Source organism: Limulus polyphemus, unplaced genomic scaffold, assembly GCF_000517525.1.
Source record: "Limulus polyphemus unplaced genomic scaffold, Limulus_polyphemus-2.1.2 Scaffold475, whole genome shotgun sequence".
Lineage (NCBI taxonomy): Eukaryota > Metazoa > Arthropoda > Merostomata > Xiphosura > Limulidae > Limulus > Limulus polyphemus.
This window is the reverse complement of record NW_013666085.1, coordinates 212,774-219,266: the sequence shown is the minus strand read 5'-3', so window position 1 is coordinate 219,266 and position 6,493 is coordinate 212,774. Positions and strand designations below refer to the sequence as shown.

Below are 6,493 nucleotides of genomic sequence, written 5' to 3'. Positions count from 1 at the left end.
ATTCAGAACAAGTTAACGTATGTACAATAAATTATTCAACATTATAGATGTTATGGACATACCATAAATACTATATATATGTAGTTCTCTCCTTCTTGTCAAAAGTCCACTTAGGCCTATTCAATTATTTTAGAATTTCAGTTGGCAAGCCAAACTATCTTCTCTATTTCTATCGGACTAGTACTTTCTGTGATTCACTTACAATTGTGGTGTGAGTTACCGTAATCGTTTGGTCTTTTGAAGATCCTCTGTTCCTTTTGTCAAAGTGCACTCAGGTTGATTCAATTACTTTAGAACCACGCTTTGACGAAATAAAATTATTTTTCTTATCTTGTTTTATGCTGTTAGTTTCACTCTAACATATTAAACGTTACACCTATCACTTCTATGGTAGTTAACTTCACACCAACTTTATTCTCTTTCGCTATTATCTGCCTGTTGCTTGCCACTCGTCTCACGCTATATATATTATTATCACTTACTCGTCTGCCCACCTTCTATATTCTTGACGTCAGTGTATTAATAATAGAACTTCCTAAAATCGTCTGCTTTTAACTCTTATTATAACAAAAACTAAATAATAATAAAATATTCACTCACAAAAATATATTAATCACTAATATCTCAACCAAACAGTCTTTTGTATCATGACAATGTCCTTACATGCATCAGTTGGAGTTCGAGAATACTTATATGAGTGTCACTTCTCTTCCAAATACACATTAACACAGTCTGGTGAACCTTTTCAGTTCCTTTGCACGTATGGATTCACAAAACTTGTACACAAGTCTTAGCCTTGTTGTGGCAGTGAAAGGTAGTTTTAGATGTGAGAAGTTTTGGGACTTCACCTCTCATGTCTGTTTATAATATTTTATTTGTAGTTTCGTCTTACATGTGAGTCTTTTAACTCTAAAAGACAACTCGCATCTCCATAACTGTTTGGAACCTTTTCTGGCAGATACCCTTAACTAAGAGAGATATCTAACAGAATAAGATCCAAACAGTTATATACATGTGTGTGTGTGTATGCGTTAAGGTTATGTGTAACAATATTGGAATAACAACTACATGAGTAGCAGCGACACTTTCGCTGAAAAGACAAACACTAAGAAAAAAAGAGCTATAAAAAATTGTATGATATTGTATTTTCTGCTAAATCCAAATATCATTTTGAAAGGATGTTTGTATACATTCAATCTTCACGACGTAGACTTCTCTTAGCTACACTGAAATTCAGTGGTTGCTGAGTGATGTGCACTCGTTACTAAGTGTCATTTTACGGTTGCCGGGTGACGTTTACTCGTTACTATGTATCACTTTATGGCAGATATGACTCTTAAATTTTGATATACCACGAGCTATAACTAGTAATGTTTTATGTGAAAACAATTAATTAAATAGTGGTCCAATAATATATTCGAAACACTGTTGTTCATCACGTCGAAGAACAACTTAACTAGAAAGTTCACCTCGTTAATTGTCTGAAATATTTAAATAAAGAAAATATCTTATTGTAAATGTTAGCTTGTGTACCTGTAGAGGTATATCAGAAATTTACGAAAATATCTTTTATTCTCTTTGTTTGCTTATGCATTTCATTCTAAATATTACTTTGATATATCTTAATGACATGAATTAAGCAGCTTTTCGAAAACTTGGTAGAAACTTTTTAGTACCTAGGTTGTCTATAATAAACAGACACCTAAAACTTTTTCCTCCTCTTTCTAACATTTTACATTAAGTTTACAGATAATCTGAAACTGCAAGATTTAAGGTAGCTCTGTAAAATTTTGTGTAACGTTCGTAGTCCCAAAACTCGCTGTTGAAAAGCTTGGACAAATCTTCACGACTTTGGTTTTTTCGGATAATATTTCAATAATTCACCAGATGTTTTACGAAATAAACCTTTCTTTTGTTCTTTTTACAGTGAAAAGTACTTTTTCCAACTCGGCGTCTTCTCTTCCATTCTCTTGGACACTCGTGGCTGTGAACTTAGGGGTTTTGCTTACTTTAGGTCTGCTGGCAATCCGCTGTCACTAGTCCGTCTCCAGGTTCCAGAAGAAGAAGACAACGAACTACGTACAAGAAGGCTCAGATGATTGTGTTTGCTAAGGACTCAGTGTTCAAAAAATTTCTTTGGAAAGCTCTTCTCGATGACACACTAAAATGTACTTTGTTGACAAAATATCATGTTTATAAGCAACAGCTGTCACTGTTTTTGAAACCCTTTATTTGATCGTGTAGCGGTAGCTCTCACAATATTCAATGTGCCAAAGTTATCATATAAGACGCACCGTTACTACGCTTCCTAGCGTTGCTCAAAAGGACTCTCCAGCAGTTTTGCTAAAGTCATCTGAGACTAGAACTTTCATTTTCTGATATTTGATTTTGTAGATTCTTTCTCTTTCCGATAATTGGCGATTTTTGATAAAGTTGCGAACACTGAAAATGGTGGCTTAAAATACAAACCAAATCTCTGATAGAATAAAGATTTAACTAAGGAGAAGAAACTACTTATCGACATTACCACAAGCGACATGACAGGGAACAGGCTACCTTGGTCATATATTCGATAGATACCTTATTATAATAGAGATAACTGTGCAGTACTGTTTAATTCATGATTTAATCTACTGTAAACTTCTAAAATTGTTAGTTTACAATATTTCTCATGTTGTTTTCATATATATACTACATCAATTGCCTTCAAAAGTTTACTATTGCGGCCAAAAAAATATACTTCCTACCCTAAAAACACAGTTCTTGTAAACTGTCCTAATAGTAAAAATATCCTACTTCCTAACCTTAAAACACAGTTCTTGTAAACTGTCCTAATAGTAAAAATATCCTACTTCCTAACCTTAAAACACAGTTCTTGTGAATTATCCTAGTAGTAAAAATATCCTACTTCCTAACCTTAAAACACAGTTCCTGTAAATTATCCTAGTAGTAAAAATATCATACTTCCTAACCTTAAAACACAGTTCTTGTAAATTATCCTAGTAGTAAAAACATCATACTTCCTAACCTTAAAACACAGTTCTTGTGAATTATCCTAGTACTAACTATATCATACCACTTACCCTTAAAACGCAGTTCTTGTGAATTATCCTATTAATAAAGCTATGAAATAACATGTATTTAACCATAAAAATCCTGCTCTATAATTCTGTGAAGTAATAGCTTAAGAGCCCTTTACTTTAGTAATACTTATTAGCTGAATTCTAATAAGACTCCTATAGTTAAGCTCCACAGAACACCTTATTACATAATATTATTTGCTCCAGTGAATGTAGTTAATCACTTTCTTATCCACTAAATATGAAAACATTTAATGTTATAAACCTCTTAAATACCTCATTAAAAATTACGTAGAGCTAGAATTGAAAGTTCCTGTGTATTTAACCATAAGAAAATCTATTATTTTAATCTCTCAAAAACCCCTAACGTTAATATTAAGAAGACCCCTTATTTCAATCTTGATAACTACTCTGACAGTAACCTTGATAAAGTCTCAGATGCTACCCTTTTTTCATGTGGCTACTCTAATCACAATAAACCTCCTGGAATAAAGTGGGGGTTTTTAAATCTGTAAGCATGTACCCAAAAACTGACAAGATGTTATTCTGTGCCTTGTAACTACCATTACAAGGCATTGTAAAAAATAGTAATATTACATGAATATCGTTATGATAATTAAGATGCTCGGTAATAATAAGATATAAATCAGGTTAATAGCTTAACCGAAAACCAGCAAAAATACAATAAATATTTTAATGAGAAGAAAATAAGGGAAACACATGAAAGAAAATGTAGCCGACTCATAAAACTTTGAGTCAGCTGTCGAACCTGAGATTTGATATATTGCCAAGAATATTTATCTCATTTCAACACCAATACCTTAAACTATTATTTACGAAATTACGAATAACGATATTTAACGACTAGTAATGTTCACTACATAAGAGTAATTTCTTACTATGTTGTACATTTAGTAAGTGATTTAGTACTACATCCAAATCTGCTAATCAGACTACTAGTATCTCAGTACAAACCAAAGTCATAGCCAACAATTTGGGATTTACCTTGGCAGCGGACCAGTATATTCCACAATGTAAGCTAAACACAGACTAGACTACAGATGAAAAACTTACCAGAACAGGAGCGCAACACATGCTAGAACATGGGTTAAACACATGCTAGACTACAGATAAAACACATTCCAGAACACGAGTTAAACACAGACTAGACTACAGATAAAAGACCTGCCAAAACAGGAGCTAAATACATGCTAGACTACAGATAAAACACACTCCAGAACGTGGGTTAAATACATGCTAGACTACAGATAAAACACATTCCAGAACATGAGCTAAACCGTGCTAGACTACAGATAAAACACACTCCAGAACATGGGTTAAATACATGCTAGACTACAGATAAAACACATTCCAGAACATGAGCTAAACCGTGCTAGACTACAGATAAAAAACCTGCCAAAACAGGAGCTCAACACATGCTAGACTACACATAAAACACATTCCAGAACATGGGTTAAACACATGCTTGACTACAGATAAAACACATTCCAGAAAACGAGCTAAACCGTGCTAGACTACAGATAAATCACATGCTAGAACATGGGTTAAACACATGCTAGACTACAAGTAAAACACATTTCATAATACGAGTTAAACCGTGCTAGACTACAGATAAATCACATGCTAGAACATGGGTTAAACACATGCTAGACTACAAGTAAAACACATTCCATAACACGAGTTAAACCGTGCTAGACTACAGATAAATCACATGCTAGAACATGGGTTAAATACATGTTAGACTACATATAAAACACATTCCAAAACATGAGCTAATCACATGCCAAACTACAGATAAAAAATCCACAACTCGAGAAAACGTATTATATAAATTACATAGTCTAAACATGTGTTATACCTAATACGGTGGTATAAGTACAATATTATCTCCAAATATTCGATGTAACATGTTTGATAACTTTCCCAATAATTCAAATGTAAATGAAAACCACTCTCTGAATAACATGGATGTTACATTTATTATCTATAGAATTAACAGCAATTCATTACCAAGTGTGGCTGAAGAAGTCTCATTCTAACATAGGCTCTAACTGGTGAACATTTAAGTAAGTCTTTAACAGTGTACATAATACACTGTCATTATCGTTTTACAGGTATTGTTGTGTTAACAAATGAAAAGATACCATATACGTATTGGAAAATTATATTAGATCACCAGGGGATAAGTTCCTACCTATACTGAATGATATAACTTGTATAATTTCTATTTTATTAAATTGAAAAACTGTCCTGTAAGGGAATTTGGTTTCAACATTGAAATACTATTTTCGATACAAAAAAAATATATAAAATAAACAACAACAGAAAACAAAATCATTATCCATTAAAAATTCGGTTAAAATATTGTGGTGTCGAACTAATATGTTTTATAATTCTGTTGAATTTCTTATTTGTTTCTTAATAACACCAGACATACTGTACTAAAACTAAGTCTCAACGAACAGGTATGGTAACTTAACTACCCTTAACCTTATATGTTGCTGTTGTAAAGTTTACCGTTTTACTGCGATAAACACTTTTGTCTAAAGTGATTTCAAATTCTTCTGTTGGGCTCCTTTTCACCGCTCATAAGAAATACTTACAAGAATATATAGAAAATGCATAGCTGGCAATATCACGGCCACTCTCGGGTTTTCATGCTTCTTCGCAAACGACAACAGACTTTCAAGGATCAGTACAACCTTTATTACTCCATTCAAATTATGTAAATACTAAGTTTTTCATTCCCTTAGGCTAAAGACGCGTTTACTATTAATAGCTAATGTAAAAAAAATACGTCCTCGTATGAGTTATCTCCAACGATGTGTTGATGCGATAAGTTTTATAAAAGAATCACAAGTATTGGGGTTAAGTATTAGAGTGAAGGAATATGATAACAAGTTATAAACAGAAGACAGAAATGAAATAGAGAACATGTGTCATGATGCTTATTGGATATTATGGAAATAATTCATGTTTAAACCGTTTTTCTTGTGCATGTAAACTGTCGAGATTGTATTTAATCGAAACTACGAATAAATATTCTTCATTCAAGGCATGCATTATAAATGGAATTGCTTTTTTCTCTATCTATCTTCAGATTCATCAAATAACTAGCAGAAGTACTCGTCCGTTGGACGGGGGAAATAAAAACTCGTTTGTAACAAAGGATAGGAAATTGTGTTTCTATTTTTATTTCTTAACATAATAAACATTAAAAGTGCAATAAAAATACATAAAGGTACCAATACTGAAAAGAAAGACATACTGGTTTCAAACATTCTATCAATAGGAAATTAGATGGGGGGGTAACCCCCTCGTGACCTTCCTCATGTTATCCTATGTCACTGTGTCAAGTTTGGTGATGATTGATCAGGAAATGTGGAAACGTA

General features: G+C 32.8%; 1 long non-coding RNA gene across 1 annotated transcript in view; it reads left to right on the top strand.

Moving 5' to 3' along the window:
* The window catches only part of LOC111085572, a 7,857-nt gene extending 1,696 nt beyond the window's left edge, over nt 1–6,161 (top strand). Inside the window, exon 2 of the long non-coding RNA XR_002610381.1 lies at nt 1,928–6,161. This is a non-coding gene — a long non-coding RNA (uncharacterized LOC111085572). The remainder of the gene's footprint in view (nt 1–1,927) is intronic.
* Nucleotides 6,162–6,493: the final 332 nt, after the last annotated feature.